Below are 20,344 nucleotides of genomic sequence, written 5' to 3'. Positions count from 1 at the left end.
CAGAAACACAAAAGAAGATACTTTAAATATTATTAGAATGCTATGTTTATTATTTACAATGTATTTTTTAGTTCTAATTAAAATAGTCAAGGCTTATTTTGCTGTCACAATTTGCTAAGGCCTCATTCCAGATAGAAAAAAGCAGTTAGTTGGTGTTGACAACACTATATAATAAAATGAGTGTTCTGCCACAGAAAAGTTTGAAAAACAGATACCAAAAAAGCATGACAAATGCTGTCTTATCATTTTCATTCATTAGCCTCTTGATGCCTCAGTCACAAAAAAACACCCTCATCTTGACTTTAGCTTAGCAGGAGACTAGATGTTATTTTTCCTCCCTCCACCCTCACTTCATTCCTTTATCTTCATCATCTTTCCAAATGCTTCCATTCTACTGCTTCAAATAAAATAAACATATAAACAAACATGTAAAAAAATAAATAAACTCAACGAAAACTAATCACTGAAAACACAGTAACTAACCTCCATTACATTTAGGAACCTGCATTGTACAGCCCAACTTTCAGTACCCATTAACTGCTGTATTTACACAAACACTCCTCAGAACAGTGCTATCTCTGTATGCTTCTGAGTAGCAACAATATTCTTTGTAGGATTTTGTAGGATTTTTACATACTACATACAGTAAGGAAAATTGCCATTTAAAAAACAAGCCCTCCTTATTAAAAAAATACAGAAATGGAAGCATTGTAAAAGCAACATTAATGAAGAATCTCTTCAGTTCATCACAGTATGTATCAATACTTTAATTTCACATTGCACACATTAGGATAAGACACTTTGACTCATCCATGGTTTACAAATCATTAAAGCAGTCTCTACCCGGGAATTTGTTTCAAGAAAGAGGGAATTGCACTATTATGGCTCAAAAAATTCCTCATTTAAAAAAGATGTTTGGTTAGCAGAACCTGTGTGAATGCATCAGTAAAATATAATGTATTTTAATTTCAAAAACTTTGTCAGAAACAGAGGGCTGATTACTACACTTTGATGTATGAAATATTTCTAGAATTACTTTTCTTCCCTCCATATAACTTCCAAAATATTTCCAAATCATATAAGAAAAGGGAAGTTATGTCATATTTTGAGTATGCTAAGAAATTTCTGCCGTTTGAATGGATCTCTTCTACTGTCTCTCCTGTTTACCCTCACATAGTGTGTTTCATCAGTTTCTCCTGACCCTCAATAAAACTTCAATCAAGTTTGACCTAAGAGACCTTGGATTTAATTCTCCAATATCCCTGCTACTGAAGTTGTTCAAATTGAGGTTGACAACACAAAGATTTTAAGAGTTTGGCCCATAGAGTTCATCAGCTATAAGTCATCCATGGCAATCCTTATCAATATTTTTGACAGAGAACTCCCTTAGCATGAAATGAAACATACACTGAAATAATACTACTAAAATCAGCATTATTTATGCAATATAAATATGCAATTAGCAACAGAGTACCTTGAGCACACCACATACTTCCTAGATTATGTTTTGGGTTATTTTTTATGCCACAGGTGCAAAAATAATGCACTCAGACTTGCATAACTTTTTCTTAGCAATACTCAATATATTTCTCTGTGTCTGCCAGTAAACAAGACAAGCAATGAGAGTACACAGTGCAAGGATAACCAAGCACACACTAACAATACTATCTCTTGTCCCTGCAAACCTCTCTGCAATAGAACAAAAAAAAACCCAAAAAAACCCACTTATAAGTCTGATCTTGAGCTGAAATATCATCTGCCTTGAATGAACAAAATGAAGATTTCATTGGAAAAATCACATCAAGAGGAACACTACAGAGTAAGTCATAAAAAGCCCAGCAAGGAACATAAAACCTGCAATACTGAATTTGGTTATTGTAAAGGTTTTTATACAATAAGAAGTACAATCATATATTTTGGTGGTTTATTTCGCTTTTCAGGAGATACCCCTCCAGTGGCTACTCAGAATGGATGTGCCTCCTTCAGCAGACAAGGATATTACTCATAAAACAGTTAAAGCACTTGTATTCTTTGAGTGGATCACAGGTTTTAGAAGCGGGAGAACTCCCCTCCTGTTGCTGGCTATGCACTTCAGGGAGAAAATTGGGAGAAAATTAATATTAGAGTTTTGGTATAGATTAAATAGGTGAAGGTATGGCAAAAACACCAGCTTGAGAAGCATCTCATAACTTGTCACTGAAACTGTCCATTAATAAGCTAAACACATGGATGCAAGTATTTTTTGAGTCCTGTTGAGCATGCAGATGTGAATGCAAAATGAAAAAGTAAACACTGAGCACAGAGAGAACACATTTCTTTTTCCCTATACTATGCTTTCTTATGTTTACAAAAGCACAATAATATTTTTAAGCTATATTGGTCATACAAAAAGGGGCTGTACACAACTTGGGCAGTATTTCATACCACTGTATTTCATGTAACAATTATAAATTGAAAAATTATTGTGTACTTTAGGTAATGGTTTAAAAAATGAAAGCTTCACTTCTCTCAGTAATCTTACAGGTGAGAGACTATTAAATCCATGGTCTATGGTTTACACAGCTCTGTTGGATTTGCAAATCCATTCTTACTTCCTACATAAACCAGGACATGCAAGAGTCCTGGAAAAACCAACACCAATGTTAGACATTCTTGATTCTTATAAAAGAGGGGGAAAAAAGTCATGAAAACCTAAAATACGGTGTGCTGATGCGGTGCCAACACAAACTGGTTTCATAGCTGACTCTAAACAATACTAGCCAAAAATACTTTAAAAAAACTTACTTTGAAAAAAGTTGTCTGCTAGTGCTTACAAAACTACTCTCTTGAAATATTTTATGCAGCATGAAACAAAGCAGTAACTACAACCAGCACTGCAGCATTCATTTTGCAGGCATGAGGTCTCAGGTTAGCCAACTACAGCGGAGTAACCCAGGACCCCACTAACACCATCCCCCTATCAGGGAAGAGAACAAAAGCACCTCCATGATTTTCAACCATGAGCCAGTGATTTACTCTCCATTCTGATTTGTTCCTCTTTCATTGACTGTGAAACAAAGTTTTTTCCTTTACAACTCTGGAAATCCAGATAGAGAGACCATTTGCTCTATTGCACCAAGATAATCAAACCCATTTGCCCTCTTGTCATTAAAGATATATCTGATTTCTAATTTAAAACCCAACTCTTGTAAGCTAAGATTTTTGAAAGGGAAGTTGCCTAAAAACCAGGGCATTACAAAATTTTACAAGCTTTGAAACTTTTGCTATTGTGGCTTTTACACTGTTTAGTGTATCCTGAAAGCACTTATTTCCTTCAGCTGCACCTTAAAACTGTTTTTTGAGCATAGTAAGTGGACTTTCAAAATTACTCACTGTTAATTTACAGTCTCTTTTTCTCATTTGAATTGTACAGACTTGTACAGAATAATTCAAGGAGCAGATCTGCTTAATAGTTCCAACAGATGAAGGCAAAGCTAATTTCAAAGAAAACACATGGGATGTTTCTTAAAAACAGAACATATTTAAATCAGGTCTCATTATGCACTCTTTCAAGGAAGTAAAGATGCATGTTATTGTAACTCATATCAGTTCAGCACACTGTAGCCTTATGTGCCAATCAGCAGCTCCTGTAGCATTTAACTACTTATTCATCTTTCTTCTGCACCCGGTGCTTGAAAAACTCCTGTTACTTTTATACACTAAAATGAAATGGAAAAAAATAAGCAGGATGATTGAGCAAACTCAGAGTGAGATGAGGAATTATTTATAAAGATGATACGGAGATAAAGGTTGTGACAGAGCCTCTGCCAGCTGTCTCCATCACTGAAGAATGAACTAGAAAGAAAATAAGCATAGCGTGTTTAAAAGCTGTTCCTTCCTGTCAGATATTATTTAATGGAACACGCACGCATAAAATTCCGGAAGCGTTTTGGTCTCTGTAAAAGTCAATTTTTATGTGTCCACCCCATCTGATAAAGAAAATAGTCAAATAAAGAGCAATATTTAACTTGAGATCATGCAGTCTACCATGCATTTACCTTTTACTACTTCATACAAAATCTATGTGGCAAGAGAAATAATGAAGGAGAAAAATGGTGCTTCTACACCACACAACTATTAACATCTAGAGACAGACACCTACAAAGACACATGTAGCACATGGGACTTCAAAGATGAGACTGAATCCTATATGTTCTGATAAATCAATGACAAACAGAGACCAACACCAGAATAGGGAAAGAAAAGGAAATATGGGGGGGGGGGGGGGGGGAGAAATGGAAGCTGTTTGCCTTCATAATAAATATATATTGAGTATTTTATATTTATTTTTTTAATAGAAGAATCTAAACAGATATCTCAAAAAGGACCAAAGAGAACTGCCAAAGGCTGCATTTTTCTAAACTGTCTCTCAGTTTACCATTTGCCACTTGCTCTCCCTTTTGCTGTAGTGTCAATAAAGGGCGTGCAAATAGGGTGTCAACTACAAGGGCTCAATGTGAATGTAGACCCAGAAGTCACATCTATAGCAAATTCCTCTTTCTTGTCTGCATGCACAAGGAAACTAAAGTGACAAGAATTTGAAAGTATAAATAGGAAAAAGAGAATTAGACTATGCATGCTGGTGATCTTGTACCAGAGGCAAATAAATGTTAGCTTACTTAAGACTTTCCCTTTGATTTGTCAAAATAGATGCCTCAGGCCAGAAATAGGAATACTTTTTCCCAGAGACTTTCTTGTCCCTTGTTAATTTCCCTTGTCTCTCTGGAGGCTGTGCTACCTACTAAAAACACCAGCCACCTCCAAATATGCATTACTAGACACACATTACCTAAAATAAGCATCTAAAACATCTCTCAAAACGAAGGACTTCTCAGTAGTGCCTTGAAAGAGATAGAGGAAGGGAGTAAAGTAGTATCACGACTGCTCAGACTTAGAGACAAGAAACACAAAGCTGTTACTGACATTCTAAAAACTGATAACCAATAAACTGACAACCTCAAACTGCATCTGTACATTCCTGTGAGACACTTTAATATAAGGAAAGGTAATTGACTTTCTTCAGAACTCGTTATAGTTCAGAACCACTCAGGCTATACAAAACCAGTAAGGCTATTTCCTCCATCTTCATCTAACAGCATTTTAAAATCAGGAAAAGATGTTTTGAAGCCTGTTTGGAAACCCCAAACCTAAAATAACCTCACAAAGACTTTGAAAGGCCTTCTTTCTCCACTAGAAAAGAATCCAGGGCTACAGCACAAAGGCAGAATTAAGTTTCATTGTCACACAGATTGCATCAAAAAAGACATTAAAAGGCTATTCTTAAATTAAAGATCACAGGGCTATGCTTTTTCTTAAAAATTAAACTGTTTTCTTTTATACAGTTAATTTTCCAAGAAAGAACTTCTTTGGTTTTTTCTGAAACAAGAACTGCAAGTCCTGCATTCCCTAGAGATGCTACAGGATTTAAGTCCAACTAGAGACAAAGGGAGACACTGCTTAATTGAGCAAAGGTTACAAAAAATGAGGCATAATGATGTTCATTAATATGTCTCCCAGCACCAATAATCTTATGTAACTTGACTTCTTATTTCCTAGTCCACTGAAATGAGACTTTGTGTTTCTAGGTCAATGATAACCATGACTTGGTTGCCCAGAGAAGTTTGGAAGCTCAACAGAACATAGTCTTTAGGGACTAGAAAATACAGAATGCCTAAAGGGTTTTCTTTTTTTTGTCTTAAAATTTGTTTATTTATGTTGGGGGTGGGGTGTGGTTTAAATATGATTAGGAACTATGTTGGGTGAAAAAATCCCTGCACCATGCATCCTCGAGCTAATGCCAAAGACATTATTACCAAAAACCTTTTTTAAAAAGATATTATTTTCTTAATAAAAGTGAAAAGACAGGCTTCAGTGTGCTAATGTGAATTCTCAACTGAATCAACTACTGAAATCCCCAGAAATATATCCACTCTGACCAGTGGAGCCCATTTGTGATGGGTTTGCTACACAGTGCGTATCCACTGAACTTGCTTTGTTGGCTCTTCTCTCCTTCAAGAAAGCAATGTTTTTATATTCAGTCCTTACTTTGCATTTCACTGTACCACAAGTACTAAAAAAATATCATATAAACAACAGAACAAAATCTGATAGAATATGCCTATTTTGTTCATTCAGCAAGTTTCTAATATAAGTGAGCACATTTTGGTTGAAATCCATTGTAATATGACAGCTAAAAAGGGGCATGAGAATCATTAAATTTGATGGCTTATATAAACTACACAAAAGCAGTAGATTAAAACAGGCTTGGTTTACAATGCTGTGCATAGGAAAAAATGTTTTTAATGGAACCTTTAGAAAAAAAATCTGTTTAACATACCTAATCAGGATTTAATACAAGAATTCATACAGATTGCACCCCAGAGACAGCAAAAATGCCTGAATCAGTGTGGAGACTGAAAGAAGAAGAGAGAGGGAAGCTGTTGCAGCTTTCTACTCTTCGTGTGGTGAAGAAGTATTTACTTTTACACAACAGCAGTAATTACCCTGCTAGCAGTGGAACCAATTTTCAAATGCCAAACTGCCAGTAAAAACACATTCAGTTTTACATCAAAAGGACTACATTGTGCTTTTGGTGAAGGAAAACTAATCCCACCAAACCTTCCTAACTATGGGAGCATGATAGCTATCTGATATCAACAACCTTGGAAGACTTGACCTCTTTTTATTTGTTTTTATTTATTTTATAGTAAACCAACAGCATCATCACAGGCATGTTCATCTCTGATCAACATGAGATGATGATCTCTGATCAACAGCAGGGAGAGAACTAACCCTCTATACTTGCTCCATTTTTCTTTTGCTTTTCTCCCCAGACTCTGCTCCTGGCTCCTGTCAGAAGCAGGACAAGTACTTATATGTAACTTAGGGACAAACCAAAACCTTTAATCTAAAGTATACAAGAACTGGTGTCCAGACACAGGGGACTGACAGTAAGATATCAGCAAAGATAAAATAACATTTTAAACTGCCTGCCAAAAAAGCCCTGAAAAACCCTACAGGAAAAGATCACTGTACAATGCCAAGTAAAGCATTGCACTGAGTCTATTTCAAAGACATTTAAAAATATATGCTCTCTAAAAAGCCACCTTAAAGACAAGGCAATGTACCATCAAAATAACGATCCTTCCATTCCAGATGAAACTGTTTTGTAAAGCTGTCTGCAGAACAGAAGTTACATTTCTTCCACACTCTTCAAAGTTGTACCTCCTTTGAAGAAACAAAGGAAATTTGTGTCCTCAATGCTAACTCTAATTAGCTTCAAACTGTGTAACTGTGCACTGCACAGTGTATAACCGAGTAGCTTTGGATAACAGTTAATACTCAGTCACATAAAACCCAACGAATGAGTTTATGGTGGAAAAACTGTCAGCATCAAACTCCATCTTCTTTATGGGTAGCAACTGGTATAACTTCTGCCTTTTACGTCAGAAAATACTCACAGAAAAAGGGGGAGGGATAAAGGACACACAAAAAAAACCATTATTCTGTTTATGCATCCAAAACATGTACTTCCTCTAGCCTGACACAAGACACACAAAACATCTGCTGCATATTAAATGGTTTATTACTTAATTGAGCAAGAGGCCTCAAATATCCTGTTAGTACTGCCTATTTTCCTGCAACCTCAGCAGTAAGCATCTATCTCTTCAACATAAGAGAGACACATTCCTCTTTCTTTCTTTGCTGGCAACAGACTGCCTTGGGTTTGCTTAGGCTGTGTGATTGCTGAGCATTGATGAACTGCCATTAGTTCCTTGCTTCAAACTGAAATGATGCCACAATTAACAAGCTGGGTGTTGCATTGTTGTTAAGAGTAGTTAAACTCAGGTCACCTTTTGTTCATTTTGTGTGATTAAGATTCCTCTGCATTACTTCAAAAGAACACCAATGGGACAAGTCAAGTATGTTTGTTATCATAAGTTACTTCACTGATAAACGGTACCTACTGTATTAACGCAGAGGTCTTGAGAAAGACTTTTAGTAATTACAGTTCAAACTCAATACACTTAAGAGAAACTTTGTGATATGCAGCACTATGAGTATTCATCCAGTATAAAAAGATAGGATGCACTTTGTGAGCATGGCCACATCTCATGAGAGGTTTTCTTTACGTCAGCCTCCTTGGTGCAAGAGTACCTCAGCGTCCTTGACAATGAATTGTGATCACCAAGAGAAATAGTGACTGTACTATACTGCATCACCTACAGTTTATAAATAACCAGAACACTGCAAGTCTCAAAGGAGCATCTCCAGTATGACAATTGTGTAAGGGGAGGAATAGTCCCTTTAGGGCAGGAGGAAGCACAGGCAACAGAGCCCAGCTGAATACTGAAGCAGAAAAAATGCTAGGGACCAGCTGCAATTTGAGGCTAGCTCCAGTGCTCCTGCTCTGTATGCATGCATGCACACATGAGAGAGGACTGCTACTGGAAATGCTTCAGAAACCCTGTCAGTGTTAATTACTCCTCTTTCTTAGAAACAGTCACTTTGGTTTCTTTTTGGAAGTAAATGGTCCAGACAGACAACTGAATAATAACCAAACAGTCAACAAAGTGTCTTCCTCACCACAGTCTACTTCAATTTCCCTTGTAGCTTTTTGCTTTCAACTCTTCTACTATGGCTTCCCATTTTCAAAACTATCTAAAATGACAGCATCTTTGTAAGGCTGTTACCACACAGTTTGTTATTGTGACATGACAGATTATGCTGGATCTCTGCTTTGGGTCACTTCTCCAGAATTTCCTGTCTCTGGATCGTGTACTAGCATATCCAACATCTGCTCAGTAGAGAAAGATTACTGTAAAACCATTACTGAAAAAAAATGAGTAATGTTTGAAAGAGGAATTACTCTACTTCAGACAATTTTCCAGGCATTTATCAGAGTCAAGAGGAAGGAATACCCTAAGGGCAACATGACTTTCCCTTCTGCTTAAGTCACTGCCTTCACCTCATTCTAGTTGTCATCAGAAGTTAGAGGAACATGAAAACACAGAACCTGGCACCTGTGCCATATCTGTAAAAGCCAACGGCATTCAAGAAGAAGGGGGGAAAAAAGGCAAAAAAAGCAAGTCCCAAGTGTAATATTTCATATGTTCTACAGCACAGCAGCAATGCAGTAAGTATCAAAACATAGTTGTGTGGGGTTGGATTTTTTTTTTTTTTGTGGAAGGGTGTGTGTTTGTTTCAAGTAGCAGAGAATTTTCCCTCATCATGAGCCACATAGAACATAAATAACAAATAGATTTCTACTGGGAGTTTAAGCCCCTTGTCAAACAGGGGACACCCAAACCTGTCACAACATGCAGTAGTGTGTGTTGCTTTATTAGTTCCATTTATGCCTCTGCAAACTGAACTTGCCCAACACAATAACCTTGCCCAGTCTTTGCATTTCTGAATAGATGATCCAACAATGTCTCATAAAAACAACCAAAAATCCAGCTGGACCTGCAAATTCAACCAAGGAGATAAGAAAAAACCCAAATTTTCAGACAATCCTACCAATAAGAAATTAGAATTTAAATAGTGCTGGACATTCAGTATACATATATTAATACAAAACACTGAGCAAACCCATTTGAAAATTGTCAGGGTTTTCCAAATAGTGTTCCATTCCCTGGTTACAAGGTTGTGCCCTCCTCCTTTCCAACTGAACTCGCTAGTTGATTTTAACAATCTGCTTCAGGTTTTGTTCAGCATAAAAAGATTGAAATTAAAATAATTCAGGACAAGTTCAGCAAAATATCCACAGACAATAAAGACAAAATTTTGCCTTATTTTTACCCACTGTAAGTTCTTTTAATAGCTGTTCAAATAAACCATATTTCTTGATTAAAAATAGCTCTATGAGAATGACTGTTAACCTGGAAAAAAAGAAAAAAAGTCCTACTGAAACTTATTGCAAAAGTTGCCACAAACCATTTTTTTGGGATGACTACAGAACAGCCCATGAGAAAAAAGGTCATTTAATATAACTGACAGTGATTAGGAGTCAAATAGAGAAAGATACCAGGGCTTAAAAGAATACTTCTGTGATGCAGGGCTATTTAACTCAGCTCCACAAATACTTTCCAATATAGGGTGGGCACATTAGAGAGATCAGAAGACAGACTTACTACTCATGTTCACTCACTTCATTTCCTTTCTCTGCTTTCTTTTTTTGTATGACAAGCTTTTTTATTTGTAGTTCCTCAGGCAAATAATTGTATTATCTTACATATAGTAGAACCAGCATGTATTAAATAGGATTTCCTTTTCTTTAGAAACAGGATGTGTAACCACAAACAATTTCTCATTAAGAATAAAAACCAAAAACAAAACCATAGAATCAAATTGTTATTTTCAGTCCTCAATACTTCGAAACAAGCTCTATGCCATGGCAAAGTTAGCTAGCAAAAGTATGGAGAAAAGTAAAAGTAATAAGTAAAATACTGAAGGCATAAACAATAATAAGACTGAGAACACAGTGGAATATCTCTAAACCAAAAACTAGAATTCAACTGCATGCCAAAGAATACTTCAACACATCTGCAACAATTTCCCAGAAACGTTAATTGTCAACTTAAAGCCATTTAAAAAAAGATGAAAATGTGCAAAATTGCTCTCCTTCCCCAGAAACCTTAGTGAAAAGTGTACACCATAAATACAGATTTCTTAAAAAGTAAATAAATTTCACTTATTTCTTGTAATTAGTTCATTTATGCTGTATTTATTTAGCAATAAGGTGCACTAGCTTCAGTGCTTTTAACTCTAAAGTCATTGCTTTCTTAGAAATCTCTTCACATTTTTCTAAAAGTATAACCAAAATTCAGTAAGCATGCTTACTTGCAGTATGTAGAGATTTTTTAGGCCACACACATCATCTTGGTACCCAAGCTGTTTTTCCAGAACAGCATTAATAATGTGATTCACATCTGACCTGTGTCTGTTTAGTTTTCTCCCCAGCAATAAAAATGCCTTTGTTTTTACAACACCATGGGGTTTTGTTTATTTGTTTGTTTTATATTCTGTGCTGTGCTTACCACTAGCCACTCCTTCATGGATTTAGCATTAAGATAGCAACTTCTTCCTTCTCTTCCAGTGTTGCTGCACCAGCACCACGTGAAGCAGTAGGAAGAGACACAGGTGAAAAAAAGGGTTTGAGAAACTGCCTCCAAGCACCCATGTTCACTGGACTAAGGATCTTGTAGCAGCCAGAACTGTCAGAAGGCATTATCTTCATGGTCATACATGAAGAAGAATACAAGATCACCAGAAAATCATCCCAAGTGTGGCTGACCTATAGCAAACGAGTAATTTCAGCCAAGGAAGACTGCTTTGTAGCAATCTGTGTTTTAGTCAAAGCCTGGGGACTTGATTCTGTATCAAGGACTGAAGCTCCTGAAAGCGTCCCTACCCAGTGTGATGGCAGGCACTGAGCACAGCACTGATGTCAGCATCAAGTACTGCTCGGCATCTCTCTGCTGCAAAACTTGAGATTGAAAAACCACATGCACAGGACCAAATTATCAGATACCACTGCAATTTACCTAAAAATTACAGCTTCCCCCTCCCTTGAATTTATATGACGATAAAAGTATTTTCACAATTAGTCCTCCCTCTCCTTTCAGGGCATCAAAATGTTGCCCTTTCAGCATTTTGTTCTGCTGGAGGGCTCCTTCCCTGGCTTGAACCTTATCCTATTCACTACCTATTCAAGATAGTGGATGCTTATATAAACTTCTAGCCTCTCTCTTCCGAGGCAGATCCATCACTCAAAAAAGACGGAACCGCAAAGGAGAAAATTTACAAATAGCTGTTATTTAAAGAACTGGAAGAAACAAGAAAATCTACATATCAAATTTATTTCAAGGTAAATAAATATAGACTGTATAAAATCTGGAACAATGTGAAAAGAAATTTTAGATGACCTGCAGTAATATATAACAGAAAAATGATGTATTTTTTCCAGTAATTTCTTTAAAAGGATCTCATTTACTATTCTCTCTTCTATTACTGCTAATATTAAATTCTTGCTGACCTGTTACACTGACTTAATGAAAAATATACTAATAAAGTAATGATTGGATTAAATCATTCAAACCTCTGTTGGTACTGAAAATTTTAATTTAGACCCATGTAAACCACACAGTTATAAAGCATGCATTTTTTAATGACTGTTTATAAAATTATAATCCTAGTCCTTTCATTAGTCATGATATTTTAGTTTATATTTTAAAAATTCTTCAAGCATGTAAGATGCAAACCAGATGTTTCAAGGAACAGGAAGTCTGTGGGATTTTAAAAAAAAATTATTCTATTACCTATATTAGGACTTGTACACTAAAAATTCCTTAGCAACATAGACACAATGCAAAAAAAATCAGTCCAACTTCAAACAAAAGGGAAAAATAAATGTATCAGAATATTTTAATGATTTATGGCTTTGGTTTACCCTCTCTTAAGCTTTTAAATATTGCTTTCAAACACAAAATTGCTGACACAATATCATAAAACTGACTAGGAAATATCATTGGCATATTTTGTTAAACGATCAAACACTGGCATGGAGATTTTTTCTCTCCATTTACACATTAATTTAACAAGAAAAGTTTAAAAGATTATAATCCTATCAAAATAAACCAAACACAAATTACCATTAGCTGCAGTTATTAGCTTCTTTGAAAACATCTTTGAAATGGTCTCTCTCACCACAGGCTACACTTGCTCATTTAAAGAACAGGCCTCCAGTGGCTAGAAGTTCAGAAGAACTTTTCAGCTTCCCATATCCCTTCGAAATCTGTCCTACAGAGAAATGGGATATAGGGATAACCAACAGCAACCACCTAACAGCACAGTCATGTGTCAGTAACAGCATGGCATCTCAGACTGTCAAAAACTAGAGTTAAGGCTGATCTTCATTCACTGCAGAACCAGAAAAGGCTGCTCACGTCACAGAAGTTACTGCATTACTGCATTTGTATTGTCTATTTGGCAGATCGGGCTACAAAGTTTCACATCCAGTTAATATATAGTGCTTGAAGCCACTTTAGGACACAGTATCTTCACTACTAGCGCTGACATAATGCTACATTACAAGATAAAAATGACCCTGGATAAAACTTACATTCTGTACAGGATGCTTTTAAAGTGTCCTCATACATTACAGGGGAATGAATTATAAGATGATCAACCAAGCATGTAAAATCACTCATTAGTAGTTAATAACTCATTAGTAGTAAATGTGTGAGGACAACATTGCACTCCTTCCAGAAAGAGGTGCCTAAAGAACCACCCCTAAAGCAAGACACAAACCAAAAAAAAAGAAACCCACCCCCACAAACAACAGCCACTTCGTTGAATAAGTATTTTCCATCTCAATTACACCATGCTCATAAAATTCAGTAACATACTGATTAAAACAAAGTAATCTCAGTAAGGACTGCCTGCAGACACTGCAGAGCTACAAGGCACAGCACTATATGGAGGAATTGTACCTTAATACCAAAGCTCAGGGTACCCCAAGTCTTCTGATGTGGACAACTACTGATGATCCTTTAAATGACACAAGGAAAGGAATCATGTTACTGGCTTCACAAGATGAGCATTCAGGTTCCAAATCTGATTAAAAGAAAAAAATCCCCGTCTTTTCCCCTAAATAACAAATACTGGATGAATCCCTAAGTGCTAAGGACCTCTTGCAGCTCAAAGTGTAGGAGTGGGAACCCTCGACTCAATCTAATGCCTTTCTGAGGCACGACACTGAAGTCACGTTGCAGGAAACACGTTAGCAAAAATGTAACATCCAGCAGCATCCCTAAAAAGAAGGATTCAAATCTTTAAGCATCATTTTAGGTTTAGCACCCTTTGGTATCCAAAACTGACAAAACTTCAGAGAAGAAAATTGTTTGTAGTGACATTCCCAGCAATTTCCGAGCCCCACAGACTAACCACTCTGGAGGAGAGAAATTCACTGAAACCCAGGTCAGAAGATACGGATGTATGCTAACTCTTTGGGAACAACTATTAGCTATCATTAAGAGTTCTTGGAAAGAAAGCAAAACAGAGCAAAATACCTCCTGTGAGATTACCTTGCCCATTAAACCAATACCAACCCTTGCATTCTAAAAATGCAACAAAACAAAAAAGCGAAAAATAATAAAGAAGTGTAAGAAAAAGAAGACTCCCATACCCTCCTCTATTTTGTACATACATTTTGAAACCTAGCCTTCAATCTCGAGAATCTGCATGAAAACAGGAGTGGGCGGCTGCCACGGAAACACAATTTTTCCAATTTATTGCTGATCTTCCTAGGGTGGATTACTGACTGTAATAACAAGGGATTGAGGTCCTTGAGTTCAGGAGTTAACTGGAATAAATATTCTTCCTCCCTAAAGATTCTGCCTGTAGCAGCAAGAACCAGGATCAAGATTAAGATGTTCTTAACAGAAAATATAGCAGATTCTTCTCCAGTCCCTGTGTGCAAATGCAGTAAGTTTTAGGAGGATTTTAAAGTGGTCACAGCCTCTCTCTTACTGCATATATTTAAGAAGTGTCATAAACTAATATGTCCATTCAGTTTCTCCAAAATAGTGATGTGTAGGGGACTCTGCCCACTGAGAACACAAGACAAAAGAAAATAGAACTCTAGTGTTTTCAAGAAATTAATATGGAAAAGTATCAGTTTTCTAAAAAGGTTCTTAAGATTTGCATTAATCCCTACAAGCTCCAGTCCACATTCAAGTGACAAATGAACAGCCTTGTTAAATAGTTTCTTAGTGGCCCAGTTTATCAAAACAGATCACAGAGAAATCAAGGAAACCTGAGCTGCTTTTATTTATTGACTATACAGAAAGAACCTCAAATTGATGTCAAAATGAGAAAGGTATGAGCAGGACAAAGAATATTCATCTCTATTACAGGCTATGAAAGCATCTGAAAAAAAAAATGGCAGTGGACCCTGTATTATTGTGGCTCTCTAGCAGTATTCCCCAGTTGAAAAAACAGATTAAATGAGACTGTGCCAGTGTTTTTTCCTGGCTCTCTGCCTTTGGAAAAACAGACCTCAGCAAAAAAAAATATTTGCATTCAGAAAAATGTCCTGTCTCATTTCCTTATACCAGTCCATCCCCTGGGATCCAGTGAGGCAGCTCATCTGTTGACATATTGTCCTTAGGTTTCAGGTGGTACCCAACATTTTTAAATGCAATTGAAACACCAACTGATCTTAAAAAAAAAGCATACAGAAACTGAAATCCAAAAGCATTTTTCTGGGCAGTTACAGCTTAGATAAAAGGGTCCTGGGAGTTTCATCGCCAGGTTCCTGAAATAATTCGCCCAATATGCCACTGCAACCAAAAAATAGCCAATAAAATATTGAGCCTCCTCAGAAATAACAAAACAAAAAGCCACTGTTGTACTACAGTATCAAACATTGCATTGATGCAACTTCATTCTAAGTATCACATGCAATAGCAGTCACTTCAGTTCCCTAAGGATACAGAAGAACACAGCAGGATGAACAACACAGGTAGCTGAGAGAATGGAGTGCCTGTCTTACGGGTGGAGAGTAGAAATCAGTCACTAATATGCTTGTGCTCCATCACCTTCCCTGGCTGTGCTCATGGCTCACCCCTGAAGGTCAGGCCACAGCCAGTCACAGTACTGTGGCTCAAGACACAGGAGTGAAACAGATGTCTGGTACATTCCAGTGTGTCAAGAAGTTACAAGATGCCATTAGCTATAGATGGGCTACGGCTAATGATGATGGAATTAGAGTGGTCTTTTGTGAGGTGAAATAAAAAGATGCCACAGAAACAGGCACACAACTCATCACAGCCTTTTAAGGACAAGGAGAAAGGTTGATTGCTGTGCTGTTTCTGCAATGTAAGCCTAATTTATGACACAAGCATTCTCCTCCACAGCAATGTCAGAATGACCTCTTAGATATTTGAGGATATCTACAAATCTTCCTTTATTCAGTGGTTTGAAAAAGACTAGTGAGGTCTAAAAATTTATATGGGAGTCTTTGATTAAAACAAATGAGACAATGGTTCCTCAGGAAAGAGCAGCCTGAGCTGTATACATCAAAATGATATTAAAAAGGCAACCCCACAGATATGTTTCATTTATTGTACTGGAAAAATGTTTATGAATAGTTTTTTTCCACAGTAAGACAACCTGCTTTACTCTGCATTAGTGACAGAAGAATTTGTTCTTTCATTATCCAGGTTATTTATTATTTTAAGTACTGATCCGTTGCAACTTTCCTGTCTTATCGCAAGACAACCACAGTTCTGGGAACAAGATGAAATACATCCAGGAGAAACAACTTTTTTGTCAAAGTTAAAAATACACTGCACAGGCATCTTAATTTAACACTTCATTCTTTGTGCCATGCTTTTGTTTACACATCATTCTTCTGGAGAAAAAGCCCAGGAGAGCAGTGACATGCACCTGAATCATTCATGTAACACACAAATCAGTTTAAGTAAATCCTTAGTGAGCAGTGGATTTAAGTCAGTCCACTTGAGAATCCTCATTTAACTTCAGACATTAACTACGCTCTTCCTCTCCTGAAACGAAATATTCCCACCCACAATTTCCAGTTCTTCCACCTAAACACACCACAAAGAAAAGTCTCAGTTAAAGATTAATGAGATGTACTGTCCCTGAACAGTAAACATTTTTAGTGTAGTACAATAGCAGATTTTTTCACCAATAATCAACATTTAGGACTCTCAAATATGCAAAATTTCAAGAGTTCTTAAAAAACTCTTATCCCTTACAAGTTTACTTAAGGAGCTCTCATACCCCTCAGTAATGCTGACTGACTATTGGGAAGGCTATTCTCCTCTTGATAGAGCATGCAGTTTTTGAAACCACATCCTGACTTTAAAGAGCCACTTCAGAGCAGAGTGGTACATATTGCTCAAGCTCCTGCTTCCATCACATCCTTGTCCATGAGACCAAGTTGCAGCTCTTCCCCTAAACAAGAGGCTGTACTGATTTTCCGCTTCCAACCATGGACCACTTAATTCTTCTTTCTTATCCCCTCACAGCTCACACTGCAGTCAAAATTCATGTTTTAGCAACCATCCATTAACTGACCAACCAGTTTAGCTGACCACCTCTAAGCAGCAGAGATTTTGTGTACTTTGTGTCTTACGTGATGAGTACCAAATTAATAAAGTTCTTTCTAGACTATAATTAAGAGCACAGCCTAAAGCAACTCCAATACTTTAATGCTTCTCTTTTCATTCTTAGATTTAGTAATTCCTAACATGCAAGTGTATTTTAATACAGAAAATAGCCCAGAAAAACAAATCTAGAATAATTAAGTAGGAATTCATTTAAGAATAAGACCATTGCCCAAAGTCAGACAGGCAAACTGGGAGAGTGAAGAAAAGTTTAAGGATAGAAATTGATTCTTTTCCTCACAGACTTTTCCCACTGTTAAAGAGAATAACAGAATTACAGGCACCCTGAAGGGATAACAACACATAGAAAGTAGTTTCCAGTTGGGTATGCTAACACTTTTGATTAAGTGAAAACACCTCAGTAAAACTAAGACTGAAATACTACAACTTTCATTATTTGATTACTTTCACAAAACAAGTTTGAAACATGAAATACATAGACAGCAACCCCAAAAAGTTTGAAGAGTATCTAAAATATTAATGACCTCTCCACAGATATAAAATTATCAATCAAACATTCACAGGTCCTTTGCCAATTCATTCTGAGCTCAAATGAAGCTAAGTTAAGCATCTCTTTGATCCAAGATGCATGCATTATTTAGCATTAGCTAGACATTTGTTCATTTATGCAGACACATGCCAACAGGATTTATGCAAGAGGGTACCCATTTCTGCTTAATTTGAAATGTCCTGGTTCTCTCTCTGGAATCTAAACCACAGTGATTTACAGCTTTTAGGGAGTCTTTGTATTTTAGCAAAAGTGCACTTTCAAAAGCTACAGTCAGAAACTCTTCCAGTGGAAAAGTGAGATATAGAAAGGTTTCAGTGCATCTCCAAAGAACAAGGTATCAGCATCTTTGCTGCCTCCTCTTGTACACATGTGTGATTCTAGGTACTTCCATATGCACAAAACCAGCCCACCCATTTTTTCATGGTATTTTTGCAAATTTTTTTTCTGACATACTAAAATAACCATGTAGGGGTACATTTTTGAGGAATAGAGGCTAGGAGGAATGGGCTTGGGGTGGTGTTTTTGGTTTTTCAGTTTTGGCAAGTTGGTGTGGGGTTTTGTTCCTGGTCTATGCAGCTGATCAAATTTTGCATCACACACGTTAAAATCCTAAACAAATATTTATAAGGAAGACTGGTGAGGAACAGGATAAAAGGGAAACATGAGCTGCTAAGAACTAGCACTAGTGAGAAACTGAAATTATGGAAAAAAATGGCAATAAACTCTGAAAAGGTAAGTGCCTTCACTTTCTTTTTCCTATAAACCGTTCCCTGTATCCCACACTTCTGGAGTGTCAGTGTAGACTCAGCTACAGGTACGCTCCACATGAACAACTTCTCAGCTCAGGGACTTGTAAACTTTCTCCCAGCATCCCAAATTTTCCAGTATTCTTTTTTTAAAGAGGAAAAAAGACAAAGAAATTTTGAGAATAATCCAAATAGGAAATTCATGCACCATTGTTTAAGCTTCCTCTTGCCCTGCCCCCTGCAATGCACACAGCAACACTCATCACCCAGACTGGATGTGCTCATTGATAGACTGCACTTAGCATTTAGTATGTGATAAGACTATAAACTACTACAGATGATGGAAGTTTGGCTGAACAACACAAAAAAGAATCAAAAAGTTATAAATATTTGCTGCATCCTGAAAGCTTTCTGTTAACCTGGGAAATGCAGGCTAAATCTGCAGCCCTAATTCAACTTATTAACAGTGCTGTGGGTAATGTTTGCTTTTAAAGCAAAGAAGAATGAGCAATATTAAAACAAAAACAAGTTTGAAAATCAAATAGCAAGCCATTTATTTCCTCCTGTCCAAACAGACCTCAGTAGTGCCCAAACAATGTGAGCCAACCCAAACTGTCACATAATACTGTACTTATCTATTTAGCACTGCTGAAGCCAAGCACTGAGCGAGGGAGATACTAACAGAGGGAAAGGCCAATAGAATTAGTGCCATTAAATTGAAGCAAACAAGTCATCTCCTGTACCTGAGAGGGGGAAAAAGTAGGTTAATAAAAACAACAATTATTGAGTAACTAGAGGCAAAAAATAATGCTAATCTAACAGAACTCAGAAAAATAAAGGGAAGAAGATGGGACTATCATGAAAGCACATCTTACAAAGCTAAGCCACTACTTTACCACTTACATTTTGAAGTGCCTGCAAGGACAAGATCAGGCAAGCAAGTTGGAAATAGAGAAAATGGGTCACAGAGTAGTGGAAACAAAGTGAGGTACTGAACTGCTCAATTTGCATGAAGACAGCTTCAAATCTACATTTAGGTATGAAACTGAAGTAAAGAGGAAAGCAGAAGCACACAAAGAAACCTGGGAGAGCCTTTTCAAGGTCATTTGATGTGGTGCTGTACAAACCCAACAAGGGACCATAAGAAAATCCCACTGATCAGAAGTAAATTTTACAGATTATATGTTCAGGAGGTTTAACACTTGAAGAAGCATGGGCAAAGAAATATTTTAAAAAGTTACCAGGACAGCTGGCAGTGAGAGGTGGAATAAAGGGAGTATCTTCTGGAGCAAGAGAAATCAAGTCATATCTCTGCGATATTCATCTGATACAGTTACAGCTCAAATCTGAAACACTGAAAACTCCCAGCTCAACATGGGATATATATTCTAAATGGAACACCTTAAAGGCAAAGCAAATGACACCAGACAGTGATACCCACTACAAGACACAGAGTAACCCACAATATGGAATTACATAAAGTTTACAAAAGTCCACTGAAATGGCGGTTTTGGCATAACGTTTTGAAAAGAATAAAAAATCATGGGAATAAAACTTCTGGTCCTCAACCAAGGACATTTCCTCCAGCATCCTAACCACATCAACCAATCATTTAACCTTGCTGAGGAAGCAGGAGGACTTCTAACAGGTTTGGGGTTTTGTTTTGTTGGCTTTTTGTTGGTTTGTTTTTGGGATTTTTTTTTCCCCTTTCAGTTTTCACCGTCTATCTGAAAAAAATCACAACTTTTCAGCTTGATTAAGTTTATTAGTAAATTGCAGCTTCAGCAAGGAATGAACAGCTCCTGCTAAGAAACAGCAGTGAAGCATTGCCATGAGAATCAAACCAATAGACA

General features: G+C 36.9%; 1 protein-coding gene across 9 annotated transcripts in view; it reads right to left on the bottom strand.

Annotated features, from left to right (window-relative positions):
* UTRN (utrophin) overlaps positions 1-20,344 on the bottom strand; it is a 339,362-nt gene that overhangs the window by 81,304 nt on the left and 237,714 nt on the right. The window lies entirely within an intron of this gene.

The sequence above is a fragment of the Cyanistes caeruleus genome, chromosome 2, assembly GCF_971803275.1.
Source record: "Cyanistes caeruleus chromosome 2, bCyaCae1.hap1.1, whole genome shotgun sequence".
Lineage (NCBI taxonomy): Eukaryota > Metazoa > Chordata > Aves > Passeriformes > Paridae > Cyanistes > Cyanistes caeruleus.
This window is presented reverse-complemented; position numbering and strand designations above follow the sequence as displayed.